The sequence below is a fragment of the Sminthopsis crassicaudata genome, chromosome 5, assembly GCF_048593235.1.
Source record: "Sminthopsis crassicaudata isolate SCR6 chromosome 5, ASM4859323v1, whole genome shotgun sequence".
Lineage (NCBI taxonomy): Eukaryota > Metazoa > Chordata > Mammalia > Dasyuromorphia > Dasyuridae > Sminthopsis > Sminthopsis crassicaudata.
The window spans coordinates 204,228,051-204,246,413 of NC_133621.1; the positions used below are offsets into that span (position 1 = coordinate 204,228,051).

The following is an 18,363-nucleotide window of genomic DNA, read 5'->3' on the forward strand; positions in this document are numbered from 1 at the left end:
CAATGCTCTCTCAGATCATGTAATACCAGAATCTCAAGAGAAAAAAAATTGGATATAGTCTTAAGAACAATACAAAGTTACAGAGTATTGATATTCAAGTGCCTGCTTTGCACCCTTTCAATTCTGGATCCCTTTTATGAGTGAATATATGTTCCTTGACAGCAGAAACTGTCTTGCTTGAAGTCCTCTGTATTTAGCATTGTGCCAGTATCATAATCAGTGCTTTTTTAAAAAAAATTTTTTTTCACTCATTCTTTCATTCCCAGACTCCTCTAAATTTCCTTTCCTGATATTTTTATCCATTCCAATTTGAGAACAAAGACCATTTCAGCTTTTTAAAATTTCTGTCTAGTTATCATTTTTGTCTAAAAATGTCCAAAAAGGACAAAAAGAAAAAAAAATTTCTATTTTTGATCATATTTATTTGAAAATCTTACACCTTCCTACTATGCAGCAAGCTGCTTTAGGTAATAAACTTTCATTTTTCATCTTTGTACACTCAACACTTAATGTCTTAATAAGATACTAAGTGTTACTACAATTAAATCAACATGGTAGGCATAAGTAAGATTATATTTAACAAATTACCACACAAAGGGACACAAAGTACAGATAGCTTGTGAAAAATTACAAAAGGATTCAATAAAATCTATTGTTTGAAAAGGAAATGTGCAGTATTAGATTCAAATTAAGAATCAATGGAAGGGAAATCTTAATGCTAAAATGGATATCCTTGGGGATAGTAAAAAGAACCAGTGGAAGGATGTTAGGAGGAAATGGATTCTGACAATCCTGAGTTAGAGATTTAGGGAGTATTACAGGACCTAGAATTGCAATGTGTTTCAAGAGCATCTAGTCCAACTCCCTCGTTCCTTATTTATAGAAGAAACTTGGGTCTAACAGTAAAATTAGACTCCAAGTTGTTGTTGTTGTTTAATTTTCTAAACAGTACTTCCCAGGAAACGACGCTGGCTCTCCAAATCTTCATAACAAGATTGAGGCAGGTATCCTATTTTACATAAATTGCTAATGGCCACACAATAGCAAAGGCTTGAACCTAGCTCTAGTTTCCTCTGGAAGAGCAAAAAAATAAGACCAGAGAAGTAAAGGAACTTATTTGCCTCAAACACAAGTCTTCTGACTCTAAATCCACTATTCATTCAGTCTACCACAGTTCAGATTCTGCTACAGGAAAAGTTCCTAATTGTATCTGTATCATGGATCCTTTGACAATAGGATCACTATTATAGACTCCTCCAAAAAGTTTTAAAATGCATAAAAGTCATAGGATTACAAAGGAAATCAAATGTATAGAAATTAGTTATCAAAATATTTTACAAAAAATAAGTTCATGGACTCTAGGTTAAAAGAAGTCTTACTCCAAAGTCCAAACCTACCCTCCTTCCTTTCTGAAACAGTCCCAGAAGTACAGTAGCTACGGAAGCTCCTTGGAAGGGTCTATTCTCCCTTCTTTATATAGCTTGGTGGTTCTCCTCTCCTGAGGGCCCACAATATTGGTGCCAGACTTAGTTTAGACAACTTAGCAGCTTAGAAACTGCAGTTCTCAATTCACAAACTCAAGCAATCCAACAGCTTTAGCCTTCCTATTAGCAGGAATCAGAAGTGTGTGCCATCATGTACAGCTCTCTGCTGTTTCTTCATCTGAAAAAAGGAGTTTGGACTTGATGGCCTTTCAGGTTCCTTACATATCTAGATCTGGTTCCGTTAATATCAAAATAAATTCTCACTACCTGAAAATACACCAACTGAGAACAAAGAGGAAAATACCAATTTGTTGTGTTTCCCATCAGAAAACTGGGCTAATATGAAAAGATGCTCCAAGTGATTATTAATCAGAGAAATGCAAATTAAGACAACTCTGAGATACCATTACACACCTGTCAGATTGGCTAGAATGACAGGGAAAGATAATGTGGAATGCTGGAAAGAATGTGGGAAAACTGGGACACTGATACATTGTTGGTGGAATTGTGACTATATCCAGCCATTCTGGAGAGCAATTTGGAACTATGCTCAAAAAGTTATCAAACTGTGCATAACTTTGATCCATCAGCGTTACTACTGGGCTTATATCCCAAAGAGATTTTAAAGAAGGGAAAGGGACCTGTGTGTGCAAGAATGTTTGTGGCAGCCCTCTTTGAAGTGGCCAGAAACTGGAAACTGAGTGGATGCCCATCAATTGGAGAATGGCTGAATAAATTGTGGTATATGAATATTATGGAATATTATTGTTCTGTAAGAAATGACCAACAGGATGATTTCAGAGAGGTCTGGAGAGACTTACATAAACAGATGCTGAGTGAAATAAGCAGGACCAAGAGATCATTATATACTTCAACAACAATAATATATGATGATCAAATCTGATGGACGAGACCCTCTTCAACAATGAGATGAACCAAATCACTTCCAATACAGCAGAAATGAACTGAACCAGTTACACCCAGTGAAAACTCTGGGAGATGACTATGAACCACTACACAGAATTCCCAATCCCTCTATTTTTGTCTGTCTGCATTTTTTATTTCCTTCACAGGCCAATTGTACACTATTTCAGAGTCTGATTCTTTTTGTACAGCAAAATAATTGTTTGGACATGTATACACATATTGTATTTAACTAATACTTTAACATATTTAACATGTACTGGTCAACCTGCCATCTGGGGGAAGGGGTGGGAGGAAGGAGGAGAAAAGCTGGAACAAAAGATTTGGCAATTGTCAATGCTGAAAAACTACCCATGCATATATCTTGTAAATAAAAAGCTATTTTTAAAAATTTAAAGAAAATTGGGCTAATCACTCAACAAGAGTTGGTTAAGTGTAATGTAAATTTTAATGAAGTTTATTCAAGCAATTCATCAGTCATTCTAGCAACTGGAAGGAGCTATATACTGATGCAGCACTTATATTCTAATTGAGAGAAGAAACAAGCTCCTCTTCAGAGCCTAAATGTCTTCAAAGGGTTCTGAGGGGTTAAATGAGAAAAAGTGAGGGTAGAATAAAAATCTGTGGGTAGAATAGTTCTGTTCTGTGGGTCAGAAGAAGGGAAAAACAAAGGAGAATAAAAAGATGACACTAGTGAAGAAAAGAGGAAGAAGGAGGTGAACTTGCTAATTCTCATAACTAGGTTGTATAAGAATAATATATAAACATGGAAGGTTAGGTAGGGAAATAACAAGCAAAATCTGATGAATTTTATTCTTATTTGAAATGGACAAAGTAGAATTAAACCTACACAAAGAGACAGAAAGTTTGGTTTAGAAAGACATAAAATTCAACAAATAAAAAAGGGAAGAGAAAAACAAGAATCTAAGAAGGGTTCATCAATTGGAGAATGGCTAAACAAGTTTATAAATCATATAAATGTAATAGTTATTTCACTAAAAAATGATAAAACAGATCCTTTCAGAGAATCTTAGGTTGTACAAGAGATGAAAAGTGAAGTGAGTGTGGACAATAACACTTGTCCTTATCCAAGAACAACACTATAAAAGAAAAATAATTTTGAAAGACTTAAGAACTCTAAAGCAATGTTTCCTAAGGACCCATGTTAAATAAAGAAAACTAGCTACTTCCTGATAGGTGAGGGACACAAAGTACAGAAAGATACATTTCTAGAAATGGTCACAAAGGATACTTATTCTCCCTTCTTATCCCTGGGTCATGTAAATTCGCAGATCTGCATGGCTAGATATCAGAATGAGCAATACCAGTTAGGGCCTGTTCACAGCTTACCTTTCCCTTTGACCCAGGATGTTTGACTACTTACATCCTTTCAGATGAGATGGAACTCTACCAAGGCTGACTATCTGCCCTGGCTTTATTCCTCACAGAGTCCTGCACAGTCATCTTTTTTTTTTTTTTTTTTAGAATTTTTTTTCACAGTATATATGCATGAGTAATTTTTAAAATAATATTATCCCTTGTATTCATTTTTCCAAATTATCCCCTCTCCCTCCATTCCCTCCCCCCCCGATGACAGGCAATCCCATACATTTTACATGTGTTACAATAAAACCTAGATACAATATATGTGTGTAAATACCATTTTCTTGTCTGCACAGTCATCTTAACCCCTCTGAAATCCAAGGAACTCTGAGCACTGACATCCATTCTACCTCCACCCAACAGCAATAATGTGGGATTTCCAATTTACCTAGCAGCTAAACTTTCTTTTAGATGTTGCCTTCCTCAATTACAATTTAAGTTCCTTAAAGAGGAGAGGCTCCCATGATTTTTCTATTTCTATCTCCAGGCCAAGAAAAGTACCTGAACATAGTAAGCATTTATAAAAAGCACTGATTCATTAGTTTGTTTAGCCTGATTATGCTTATTCAACACAAGGATTTTTTAACTGAGGAAGAGGTAAAGGAGTGGAGAGATGGAGGGAGAGTTACAAGGAGGAGGAAGAAGAGAGAGATATTAGCAATAATGATGCTCCCAAAAGAGGGCCACTGAAATATTTTAAAAATACAGGAAACAGAAGAAAAATTTTAATGAAACACAGAGAAGCAAGAAATTTTTAAAAGTCATTGTGGAATTATAAATGGAGATTCATAGATTAATATACAATCTTTTATTATTTTCTACACATATGGGAATATTCTTTTTTTTAACTGTTTAAATTCAGGATGAAAAATTTTTTTAGAAAGTATATTTTAGAAAGCTAAAAAACTGATTATAATTTTATGAAGGAATTTGGTAATAAATTAATTCAAACTTTATAAGAATTAATAAAAACAAGAAAATGAAATATATTTGTCTAAGGGATAATAGACAAAAACATCTAACAAACTTCTAATGATCTGATTAAAATTAAGACAATAAACTAAAACCTAGTACAATCTCCAGTAGAGTGTTAATGTAAAAGTTAACTTTGTTTAACTAAAACACTTTTAAGGTGAAAACACAGAGTATCTGAAGCTTGCCTAAAATTTGAGATTTTTTTGTTCTATAATTTAACTCAAAACCTGACATTTTTAATTTTTAAAATATAAACAATAAAGTTGTCATTAAAGATATAACGTAAAAGAAAAATTAATAAGCATTAATTCCTAAATATTTGATCTTAACAGAAAAAAAAGTAAAGCAAAATTGAATAAAAGACAAGAAAAATGCACCAACACTAAGAAATTTAAGACTAGTAATATTTTGTAATATTTAATTAAAATTCACCATTGTAAATTTTCTGTTTTAAAATAGACTTCTCCTAATTTAGTCAAAAGACTAAAGAGCTATATCACAATATTTTCTTCATCCAAATCAAATTACTTTTTCTCCCATCATAAATACACAAAGGACTTTTGATGGAGCAATTTTCTATGCTTATTACCAGCCCTAGGGTATTTTTGTATGCAATCTCAATTTGGAAATAGGATAATATCAGTCCTCAAAATGCCAAACTGTTGGCAGAAGCAAAGCTCCATGTCTAACAGAACTTCTATGCTTCACTGTCTTTCAAGTAGTGCTCTTGTTTCAACAATATAACTAAGACCACCTGTATGCTTTAAAATAGAAAAAAAAAAATGTATGCTTTATTACTTAGTAATTTATTTAACCTAATTTTTACCCAGTCTAAGAGTCAAAGGCTTGTAGTAAAAATCATTTTCCTCTGAATGCAGTTACTAAATTTATTTGAATTACTGGTACCATTAATTTTAAGAGATTGCTTCAAAAATATTTGTAAAAAAGGAATTCTATTTTCCCCATCAACTTCCATTGCAAGATTAGAGATGTCTTCTAATAAATTACATCCTCTCTATAAATCACAACCCAAAGGATTAAGTTTACAATTACTAACAAAGAAATATTTATTCCCTCTGAGTTTTTGATTCTCAAATACTATATGACAACAGAAATGATATAAGAATAAAGTAAGGGAGTCTTGGTCTACAGAGTCAAGAAATATGGGTTCTAGTACTGGCTTAGCCATTAACAGGTCATGCAACATTGGGGAAATCACTTTCTCTAATCCTCACCATCAGGTGAAATAGATGGATTAGCAAAGGGTAGGTTTTGGGGCAAAGATAATGAGTTGTGTTTTGGACATACAGAGTTTAAGATGTGTACTGGACATCAGTTCACAGTGTCCAAGAGGCAACTGGTGACCCAAGACTGGAAATCAGAGTTGAGATTTAGGCCTAGGTAATCTGCTGACACAGATAGTCCTCATTCCACTGTACTGTGATCTCATAAAAAAAAATATTTAAAGTTTTATGGATGTTTTAGGGACTGATGTAATGAAGTAAAAGTGAAGCAAAACTAAAAATATGATAATCTCATCTGAAATCATGCATGCAATATTTCAAATCGATGACATCACTTTATCCATATTTTTTAACTAAAAGAAATATATTTTTTTCTCATTCTTACTTCTAATCACATTGAAAAAAAAATTTTTTTGGTAAGAAATATGCAGTCAACCAAAACAAATTCCCTTATTAATTGTATATATAAAAATATGTATCATTCTGCACCTTCCATCATTCTCTTATTTGTTAATGATGTGATTTTTTTTTATATCCAGTCAGGTACTTATTTGGAAAGTATGAGGTTTTGTTCTAAATCTAATTTCTTACTTACTGCTGTCCAGGCAGATGGAAGATAAACTGAAGAACTGAGCAAAAGATAGTACACAAGATGCTCAGGGCCCAGGAATCCCTCTGGAGGCACAACAGGTACCACATAGCCCACAACAGCTCACTTCACAGGAACTTTTCAGGAAGGATAGCAAAGACAGGCCCATCCAGCATCCAGACATGACACTAGTAAACAGGGACGGAACAATGACCAGGCAGCTCAGCAAACAGGCCCAGGAATTGTAGCAACCAGTCAACCCAGAAGTCAGTCCACCCACAGCCAAACGGGTCACAAGAAAAACACTCATGATAACCCTTGGGAAACAAAGTACAAGGGACCTCTGTGGAAGCCTGCTAATAGTACCATTAACAGTATATCAATGAACTTCATCAAGTTCACAAAAAGGGATGGGGGCACCTTAGCATTCAGAACTGTATAATAATAATGAAACAAAAAAGGAATAAAGGTTTAAAGTGATCTACCAAAAGACTGAACCAAACCCCCAAAATTCCTGCAGAAAGTGAAGGACTAGTCTTAATCACTAAGTAAATCTCCAAAATTGTGTGAAAAAAGTAAAAGAGAGCAATTACATTATGAAAATGGGGTGTGAAGGAAGAACTACTACAGAAGAAGCAAGAAAAAGCAAGGGTTGGTAAGATTGGTTACCGACCTTGAAAGGAAGGTTTCTTCAACCGAGTTGATGAGGAAACACGGTACATGTGAATGAGTGTAGAAGTCTTCTGAACAAGTAGAGAGGTGAGAAAACTGGGGGACAAGGTGAGGGATGGGACTCATAGAAGGGTATGTAGATAGAGGATTTGAGAGGGTGGGGACAGAAAACGGGGAACACTTGGTGGAATGGGTGAAATGGGTAAGGTGGAGTAGTAGAAAGAGAAGATAAGAAGGATAGGGTATAAAGAGGCTGAGAAAGAAAACAGTAAAAATAAAATAGAGGGAAAGTCATATTAGAACTTCTAGTGACTGGGATGTTTATAGACACTCCCTTTGTGGTGGCAAAGAACTGGAAATTGCAAGGATTCCCATCAACTGGGGAATGGCTGAACAAACTATGGTATATAGTTGTGATGGAGTACTACTGTACTGAAAGAAATGATGAGCTCAAAGACCTTAAGAAAGGCATGGAAAGATTTCAGTGAAACGATGAGCAAAGTGAAAGAACTAAGAGAATAATAACAGCAATTTTGTTTCAGGAACAACTTTGAGCAACTAAATCATTTTTTTCACTATTAAAAATATTCAAATTAAAAACAAAGGACATGTGAGGAAAGACTATCTATACCAGAGGAAAAAATTAGTAAAGAGAAGTATGTATAGATGTTATGTATAGAATGTGTGTATGTACATAGACACACATACCCCTATTTGTGTCTAATGGTAGCCATGGCAGGGAGGAAGAAATGGGGGTGGGACCAAAACCATTTGGTATTGGCTAAGAAATAGACTGGTCGATCAGTGGAACAGATTAGGTACAAAGGACAAAAAAGAGTATATCTATAGCAATCTAGTGTTTGATAAACCCAAAGATACCAACATTAGGGATAAAAATGCATTATTTAAAAAAAACTGTTGGGAAAACTGGAAATTAGTATGGCAGAAATTAGAAATGGATCCACACTTAACACCATATACTAAGATAAGATCAAAATGGGTCCATGATTTAGGCATAAAGAATGAGATCATAAATAGATTAGAGGAACCGAGGATAGTCTACCTCTCAGACCTGTGGAAGAGGAAGGAATTTATGACTAGAGAAGAACTAGAGATCATTATTGATCACAAAATAGAAGATTTTGATTACATCAAACTAAAAAGTTTCTATACAAACAATACTAATTCAAACAAGATTAGAAAGGAAGTAATAAATTGGGAAAATATTTTTATAGTTAAAGGTTCTGATAAAGGTCTCATTTCCAAAATATATAGAGAATTGATCCTAATTTATAAGAAATCAAACCATTCTCCAATTGATAAATGGTCAAGGGATATGAACAGACAATTCTCAGATGATGAAATTGAAATTATATCCACTCATTTGAAAGTGTTCCAAATCACTATTGATCAGAGAAATGCAAATTAAGACAACTCTGAGATACCACTACGCACCTGTCAGATTGGCTAAGATGACAGGAACAAATAATGACGAATGTTGGAGGGGATGTGGGAAAACTGGGACACTAATACATTATTGGTGGAGTTGTGAAAGAATCCGGCCATTTTGGAGAGCAATCTGGAACTATGCCCAAAAAGTTATCAAACTGTGCATACCCTTTGATCCAGCAGTGCTACTACTGGGCTTATATCCCAAAGAGATATTAAAGAAGGGAAAGGGACCTGATGTGCCAAAATGTTTGTAGCAGCTCTTTTCATAGTGGCTAGAAACTGGAAGATGAATGGATGTCCATCAATTGGAGAATGGTTGGGTAAATTATGGTATATGAAGGCTATGGAATATTATTGCTCTGTAAGAAATGACCAGCAGGATGAATTCAGAAAGGCTTGGAGAGACTTACATCAACTGATGCTGAGTGAAATGAGCAGAACCAGAAGATTACTATACACTTCAACAACAATGCTGTATGAAGATGTATACTGATGGAAGTGGATATCTTCAACATAAAGAAGATCCAACTCACTTCTAGCTGATCAATGATGGACAGAAACAACTACACCCAGAGAAGGAACACTGGGAAGTGAATGTAAATTGTTAGCACTACTGTCTTTCTACCCAGGTTACTTATATCTTCGGAATCCAATACTTAACGTGCAACAAGAAAATTGGATTTACACACATATACTGTAACACATGTAAAATGTATGAGATTGCCTGTCACCTAGGGGAGGGAGTAAAGAGAAGGAGGGGAAAAATGAATACAAGGTATAATGTTATTAAAAAAAATTACTCATGCATATATACTGTCAAAAAATGTATAATTATAAAATTAATAAAAGAAAAAAAAGAAATGGGGGTGGGAAAAGAAATTTTTATGATAATTTTGTAGTATTATACTTGGAAGGAATAGCAAGTTATATATGGTAGATTTGCAGTTTCAACTGCAATCCTTTTTATTTTACTGTGTGATGAAATTGCTTCTTTCATTATTAAAAAACAAACAAAAGCATTAGCTTGCTGAATGTTAAAGAATAGAAGAATCAAATGATACTTTATCTGTGGAATTCACACCATTGCAATGCCTTTTTCCTATGCTGTCCCTTCAAATCTTCATCTTTTAGAATCTCCCACTACCTCTTTTCCTCCAGGAATAAATATAAAATGCTCTGGCATTCAAAGCCCTTTATAGCTATCTTTACAATCTTCTTATACCTTAAAATTGGCCACATACTTTTCAACTGACCTCTTGGCTGTCTCATGAGTAAAAGAGTCTATTTTTGGCTATCCTCCACTCTGTAATGCTTTCCTCGATCTACTCCTGACTACTGATCTCCTAGGCTTCCTTTAAATCTCACCTAAAATCCACTTTCTATAGGAAGCTTTTTCTAACTCCCCAATTCCAATGCTTTCCCTTCTTAATTATTTCTTATTTATCCTGTATATAGCTTGCTTTGTCTGTATTTGTTTGCATGTTGTCTCCTCATTTAGATTAAAAGCTCTTTAAGGTCACAGCTTGTCTTTTGCCTCTTTTTGCACCCCCAAAGCACACAGTAAGCACTTAGTAAAATGTTTAATGATTGATTGGTTGACTTAGCTTACACTCTACCTTTAGCTAATTACCCCAAGTCTGAGTATATTCTCCTCAAAAGTTATCTTGTACATGGCCCTCTTCAACAATGAGATGAACCAAATCAGTTCCAATAGAAACTGAAATGAATTGAACCAGCTACACCCAGCAAAAGAACTCTGGGAGATGATTATGAACCACTACATAGAATTCCCAATCCCTCTATTTTTGTCCGCCTGCATTTTTGATTTCCTTCACAGGCTAAATGTACACTATTTCAAAGTCGGATTCTTTCTGTATAGCAAAATAACTGTATGGACATGTATATATATATTGCATTTAACTTATACTTTAACATATTTAACATGTATTGGTCAACCTGCCATCTGGGGGAGGGGAGAGGGGAAAGAGGGGGAAAACTTGGAACAAAAGGTTTTGTAATTGTCAATGTTGAAAAATTATCCATGCATGTATCTTGTAAATTAAAAGCTATATAATAAAAAAGGAAAAAAATAAAAATTAAAAACAAACAAACAAAAACAAAAAAAGTTATCCTGTATCTGTCTTGCATGAGTTTTTCCAAAACCTCATATGTGCATATTCTTTCTTCCATTAAAATGTAAGTTCCTTAAACACTGTATACAATAACAGCAAGATTATGTGATAATCAGCTGTGATTGACATGGAATCACAAGTCAGCATATATCATATCAGCAATATGGTGATCCAAGACAGTTCCAATAGACAGGATGGAAAATGTCATCTGCATCCTAGGGAGATAGTTCTTCATAGTTGGAGAATGAATGTGGATCAAAGCATAATATTTACACCTTTTTTGTTTGCTTTTTTTCTTGAGTTTTTCCCCCCTTTGGCTGATTTTTCTTGTACAACATGACAAATATAGAAATATGTTTAAAAAGATAGAACATGTTTAATCTATCTCAGATTGCTTGTTGTTTTGGGAGAGGGGGCGAAATAAGGGAAGGAAGGAAAAAAATTTAGAACATAAAGTCTTACAAAAATAAATGTAGAAAATTATCTTTACATGTAAGTATTGGGAAAATAAAATACTATTGAGAAAAAAAAATTTCCTTGAAGGCAGTAGTATTTCATTCTTGTTTTTGTTTTGCCAATGATGGACCCAGAAACAGACTCAGTTCATAATCAATACATGTTGATCAGCTAATCGAGAATTGTTCCAAATTCACTACAGGCATTCTACAACTTAGACAAAGATTGCATTTCCAAAGTCTGTTTATAGACCAATGTTCTTAATATTATTTTATTATGGAAACATAAATGATCATTGTATTTTATGGTAATTCTAAGAGTATTCAGGTAGGCAAAATGAATTTTTGTTTATGTTATCATTTCATTTGAGAAAATACATTCCTGATTTCAAACAGCCTTGAAAAATAAAACAGAGCCAGTGCTATCGACAAATCACCTCATCTCTCTAGGCCTTGGTTTCATCATCTATGAAATGAGGAGAAATGAATATGATTTTCTCTAAGATTCTTTCCACTTCTGAGTATGAGAAGCCACACTCCACACAAAAAACAAAACAACTAAGATTTGAGACAAACTAAGCTAGAGATGAGGGAAGGCTAGAGAACCTAGGCTCTCCTAGATAACTCAGGATTAGCAGGAGAATAACCCCTAAAAAGAGAGTAAGAGTGGAATTAGGGCAAGAGAGGAGGAGGGGGGTTTGTGAATGTAAAAAGAAGTATCTATGAGACTTCAGGCAAATCACTTAGATTGTTTCCAAGATCCTTAGATCTATATCTAAATCCCCTGGAAGACAGTAAATTCAGAAAAATGAATTTCCAACAACTGACTTAAGAAGAAAGACCATTACAAGGAGACCTTGCTTTCTTAAAGATTTGGGTGGTGGTCTATCGAGAGTATTTAAAAAATACTACTCAAAACTGAATGCCACAAAAGTATAATGATCAAGTGTAGTAGCAAAGAACAGATATGAAAAAGCATCTTCCTCCCACCCAGCAAATCCTACTTCTCTGCAGAAGTAAGGAGAGTACAGGCACAGACTTTTTCCCTATGATAATTACTTCTGCTAAACTTTTGTTTCCTTCTTTTTTTATTCTTTGTTATAGAGGAATGCTATCTGGGAAAAGCAGGGAGAGGGAGACATCAGAAAATATAAAGAACACAAAAACAAAAAGCTGCACAAAAAATGTATTTTAAAAAGAAAGTCAATGGTGGGGACATTTATTTTGATATATGTCAATAATTAAGATAGGGTCCACAAATACTAAGGAAACTATAAATGCAATTCAATGAAAGGTATATTTAAAATAAATATAGTGTATATCCTCCAAATGTAATGTATTATTATTATTATTAAACCAAAAGAACCAAGCATCAAAGTGACGTGTTATTATTTGTAATTTTTGCAATATGTGCTTAAATAACATAATGATAAATGCTGGTAGCATGGTTTCAGAAACCATGTAAAGTAACCTGAAAGAATGATTTAAATTTTAATGTGACCTTATCAAATTCCTGGTATCTAAAACTCTTCTGAATTTACTTAAATAAATCATAGGAAAAAAAAGCCCCAAATAGTTGATGTCCAGTAGACTCAATGCTGAAAAGTCTGAACTCCTAGAATCAACTTTTAAAATAATTATCACATTTGTGAATTATTTAAACATAAAAAAAAAACCCAGAAGTTTTTACCTGAAACTTATAAAAATATAAGACACAGTCTTTGCAAATGTCAGCAGTGTTCTCAAGTCGCTCTCTAAAGTAGTAGTCTCTCTATGTTTGCTTGGTATCTTAATTTGCCTTTGGTTTCAAAAGGAAGCTTGCCAACACTATTCCTCTCAAAACCTCAAAAATTCCATTACTAGTTTTAAACGAAATTAAAGGAAAATAGAAGCATTCAACCCATGGCAAAAGTATGTACAAAGTGTTTGTTGATGCTCATAAATAGACTGAGAAATTTAGACATGTCTGAAAGACAACTGCTGTATAGTCAACCCTGTTTTGCTCTGCTATGCAATGAAATAGAAAAAAGAATTATTGCTGCCAATTCAAGTGAGCACAACACTAATTAAATTTAAACTGAAATGGATTTTTTTAAAAACAAAAAATTAAATACATACATATACATGCATAAACAAACTTTTCATTTCAAAGTAGACTAACAGGGAAACTCATTTTTACAAATTAAAAAACCTACATGGAGTCAACATGTTTGTGTCCTCTTTCTTTTAATTTTCTCAAAAATGATGAAGAAAAAGAATGAGAAAAAAAAAAAAAAGGGGTGGTGGTCATCAGTGAGTTATAAATTCCCCGGATCTCTGCCCAAGAAATCTTTCCCTAATCATGACTGATAAGAACTTGCTTCTTCAGTGGATCCAGAGTAATATGGCTCAATTCAAATTCCCCACCCCAGTTTTAACTAGTTAGAGAAATAGCCAAACCTCTTTATAGCCTCAACTCCTCATGTGTAAAATGAGGGAGGATGGATCAAACTAATCTCTCTGTTCCCTTCCAGCTTTAAATATTATGGCTTTCATTGTCCTCTTGTCCAAAATGATGACCTACAATCCCTTTGTCTCCCACTGGTACCCAATAGGCACCTAACTAAATTTAATTTTAAGGGTAGATTATTATATTTCACATCATATCCTCTTCCCTTGATTCCTACACCTTGTTCCTCCTCACTGCCCATCTGCCAGACCCTTAGCTACTTAACCTTTCCAATTGTATGCAGAATTTACCGGTTAATCTTCATTCAGCTAAAGGCCTCACACCATCTGGAACCCTCATCCCTACTATTAACATCAGCAACATAGGAAGCTCTTGTCCCTACTGTTATTGGCCACCCCTGATGAAGATCTTATCTCAGGCCTAGGGAGCTACCAGCAGTAGTTTTGGCCTGTATGGCAGGTCATAAATATAGAAACCAGGACAATTTGAGTTTCAAATGCTCTGTTCGTTGCACAACTTAGAAAATATTCTTTTTTAAACCATGAATTTCAATTCTGAATTTGAAAATAGGGTCATTGCAGCTAACAGCCTATTCTACTCCTCCTCTCAGGGATGAAGTGTAATAAAAAGGCATTCCTTATATACTAATTTGGAACTTTTAATGAATTTTCCCATGAAAACATTGTTATAAATGATAAGATTCTATAGGAACTTTCCTATAGAATCTTATCATTTATTTATACACACACACACACACACACACACACACACACACACACACACACACACACACACACATACCTGTTCTATAAGAATATATACCATTTCAGGTCTACTAATATGTTAAGTACCTATGATTTCATTAATGTAATTTATTCCCTTGCCTAAAGATCACAACTCGCGTGTAATTTAGAATATGATCTTTGAGAATTGTTGTGGCCAAAATAGTGATGAGCCTCTTTAAAATTGGCTAGACTGATCCTCAAACAATAAATATTCTGGACTAAAACTCAAAGCTTTTCCATAAAATCAAAACTTTGGTTTGCCAGAATCAGGGTTCTGTAGGCACAGTCAAAAAACCAGAGTCAATCCCACACATACCATACATGAGACACCAGAGTAATATTTTAATATGGCATACAAAGGGTTAAATAGAGTCCTGAGAAACTAGTCTGGGAACCTGACCACTCTTTGAGTGAATGAAATGTTTATTTAGGACTTCAAATGTGCAAAGCATTATGCTATGTTCAGGGACACCAAAAAAAAAAAAAAAAAAAAAAAAAAAAGCAACCCCGTCCTCAAGGGGATTATATGGGGAAAACAACCTAAATGGGAAATTTCAGCTGCAACTCAGAGAAAACACACAATTCTTAGGGTGCATGAGTAAAAGAGATATTAATTCCTTTCTTGTCATTTTCACTAACAAAACTGGATCAGCTTTCTTGACAGGGCCAAGGACTTTGAGGGAAAAAGCTTTACTTTCTGGGTGTTCAAGTTACTTTTAACTGTAACCCTGACAAGAGTAGGCCCAGTTATGACACAAAAATGGTTAAGAACTTTCTTAAGAGAAAGAGTTTAATTCCTCCACCTACAGGATACCCCCTCTCAAATACTGAAGAATGCTATTATCTTCCCACTGAATCTTTTCTTCAAGCTAAAACATCCCCAGCTCCTTTCAATTAATCTTGTATGTCATGATCCTTTATTATCTATCTTGGAGAGACAATACAACTGGACTCTGAGATAAGCCCAGAATTAAAATGACAAGGACGGGGAAAAAGCAAGGTGGATTTTGAAAGATTTTTGTCTAAGCTGCTCCCTGATATAAAAAACAAACAAACAACTACAAAAAAATGGAAAACCTATCTCTTAAGTAACATTCTTCTAGCTCATGGAATATCAAACTCTCCAAAGGATTAAAACTGTAAAGATAACCCAAAGGACAATAATAGGTTATTAGACTTCAATATGAAAGAAGCGATATTATAATAGAAATTTTAAGTATGGAGAGAAATTTAATAGGTAAAGAGGGATAAAGATTTCAGGCATAAATATTAACAATTACAAAGGAGCAGAAGAGAATAGGCCTATTTGGCCAGAATATGGTTTATGTAGAAGCAACAATGCATGAGCCTGAAAAAAGTAGGATAATGTTATATCTGTTGAATTTAAACTAGTTAGTAGTGCAATAGGGAGCCTTTAAAGAACTGTGAGCAGAAGGATGAAATCCCAAATGTATGCCAAAGAAAGATGATTTTGGCAGCCATATGAAGGAAAGACTGAAGAGAGAAGAGATAGAGGATCTATTAGTAGCCAAAAATAACTATTAGAAAACTACTCCAATAGAATAGAAAGATGATAATGAAGGTATGGATAACAAAGTGGTAATCATGGCAGATATCTTAGTTTTATCTCTCATTTGATATTGATAACTGGGGTTGCACTGAAAAAGTTATCTAGTTTTCCTTAGTTATTTTCTATTATTTCACAATTGCCTCACTTAAAATACTAAATTCTCAGGCACAATTCTCACATGCATAAAGTTAATCCACAATCAAGATAAATTATGATAATCTCAGTTTTGATCTGAAAACTCCCTCACATTTTCAGTTTGTGACAGAACAAAATGGGGACTGTTCATTTGAGAGAAGTACTGTGCAATTCTATGCAATTCAAAAGTAAGTGAAAAATAACCATAAACCTTTTTTTTAATCTCTTTTCTAAGAATATTATTATTGTTATTCTCATTTCCCCTTCTGTAATAATTTCAGTTAACACTTCACATTTAAATAGTACTTTAAGATTTGCAAAGCACTGTATATACATTATTTCATTTGGCCCTTGCCACAGCCTGTGTGGTAGGAGCTATTATCATCCCCATTTTGCAGATGAGGAAATTTAGGCTTGAAAAGGTTAGCAAGTTGGCAGGAACCCAAAGTCAGTGAATTCACAGGTGGGCCTTGACCCTCAGTCTTCATGATGATGTCCTTTCTGCACGACTTACCACACAGTAAAGACATTTGCAGTTATTTTTCCTCTCTTCCTAACTTTTAAGTCTGTTAAGAGCACAAACTAATTTCTGAGAGTCACCCAAGCTTCTTAGTTATTCTCGGCTCTTCCCTCTCTAGTCTATTATTCTGTTTCTCTAATACAATTCTCACATCTTTCCCTCCCTTTCCCCACACTACTCAGAGCTCCTCTCACAGCAGCTATTTCAAGGCTCAGAGATTCTAATTTGCTTCCCTGCCTCTCTCTCCTTCCTATACCATTCTATAGACAGATATTTGTAAACCACAGCTCTGAACAAACAGTCACAGCCCAACTTCTAGAATAAAAAAATCACGCAGTTAGGTACTTAGAAGGCCTTGACATTTCATCCAAGGACTATCTTTCCAGATTTACTGAAATTTACTGATTTACTCTTTATGGCTAAACTGGCTTTCCAGTTTCTTTTTTCTCATTTCCCTACATGATATAACACATTCCATTTCCATCCTCAGCCTCTCATTGAATCTCTAACTCTATTAACTCTATTGGGTGCCCTCTGCTATAGAAAGCCTCTCCTGGTCTCTTCCCCACCACTGCCCCTGCTACTTGTTAGCAGCCTCCCTCTAGAAATTACCTACATTTCATATTTAATTGTATATGTAGATGTTATTTATAAATACAGGTTAGGTCCTTGGGGACAGGGATCATTTGGATTTTGTCTTTGTATAACCAGAACTTGGCATGTGATATTCCTTTTCTCTGATCACTATCTGTTGTCATTCCATCTCTCTCCATCCTCCAAAGCAAACTTTTTTCTTCATCCTCAAGGTGATGACACAACCCATTGACCCCTCAATTCTTTGCCAAGCCATGGCTCTTTTTGATAGCTATGTTCTCCTTTTTTTTCCATCTCGATTCTACTCTGTCCTCTCCTCTGAAATCCCTTGTCCCTTTTCGTATGCCCTGTCCAGCTTCAGCTACCAACTGCTGGCATTTCTCCTAGTCACCTGTTGCTGAGTACCAAAGAAAAACATTAAACCTTGTTGATTGGGCCCATATAACTTAGTTATCTAAAATTGGCCCTCATTGCAGCAAGGAAATATTTTTATATGACCCATTCCCCACTCCCCGTAGCAGCTTTTCTAAACCTTTTTATCCCATCTCCAATCTCCCAGGATTCCCCTTCTCCACCCTCTCTGCAGAGAACTCTGCTTCCTGTCTTATTGAAGAAACTGAGGCTGTTTGCCCAAAGTTCCCTCTTTTGCCTTTTTCCTCATTCACATCACCTTTTACCACTATCTCCATTTCACTCTTTTTTTCCAAGGTTCTTCCAAATGCAAAGCCCTAACTACCCAAGGGCCTCCATTCCATCCTGTCTTTTCCAGCAGATTGCCTTCTCTATCATGCAACCCTTTTCATTTATTTTCAGCTCCCCTTTGTCTAATGGCTGCTTCCTTACTTCCATAGATGCCCCTGTGTCCCTATCCTCCCACCTTGGAGAAGGCTACCTATAATAAGTGCCTTTACCACAGTCTCCCGATTCTCCTAGCTGACCAATCCTCCTCATTATCTTTTGATCAATCTTCATTCAGGTCACTCCCATTTACAGTGGGTAT

General features: G+C 34.9%; 1 protein-coding gene across 3 annotated transcripts in view; it reads right to left on the reverse strand.

Annotated features, from left to right (window-relative positions):
* FRS2 (fibroblast growth factor receptor substrate 2) overlaps positions 1–18,363 on the reverse strand; it is a 106,139-nt gene that overhangs the window by 72,848 nt on the left and 14,928 nt on the right. The window contains exon 2 of one of the 3 annotated variants that reach the window (XM_074269645.1): positions 6,606–6,787. The exons of the other annotated variants lie outside the window; for them this stretch is intronic. The gene's annotated coding sequence lies outside the window, so the exon portion shown is untranslated. The remainder of the gene's footprint in view (positions 1–6,605; positions 6,788–18,363) is intronic. 3 annotated transcript variants of the gene reach the window in all.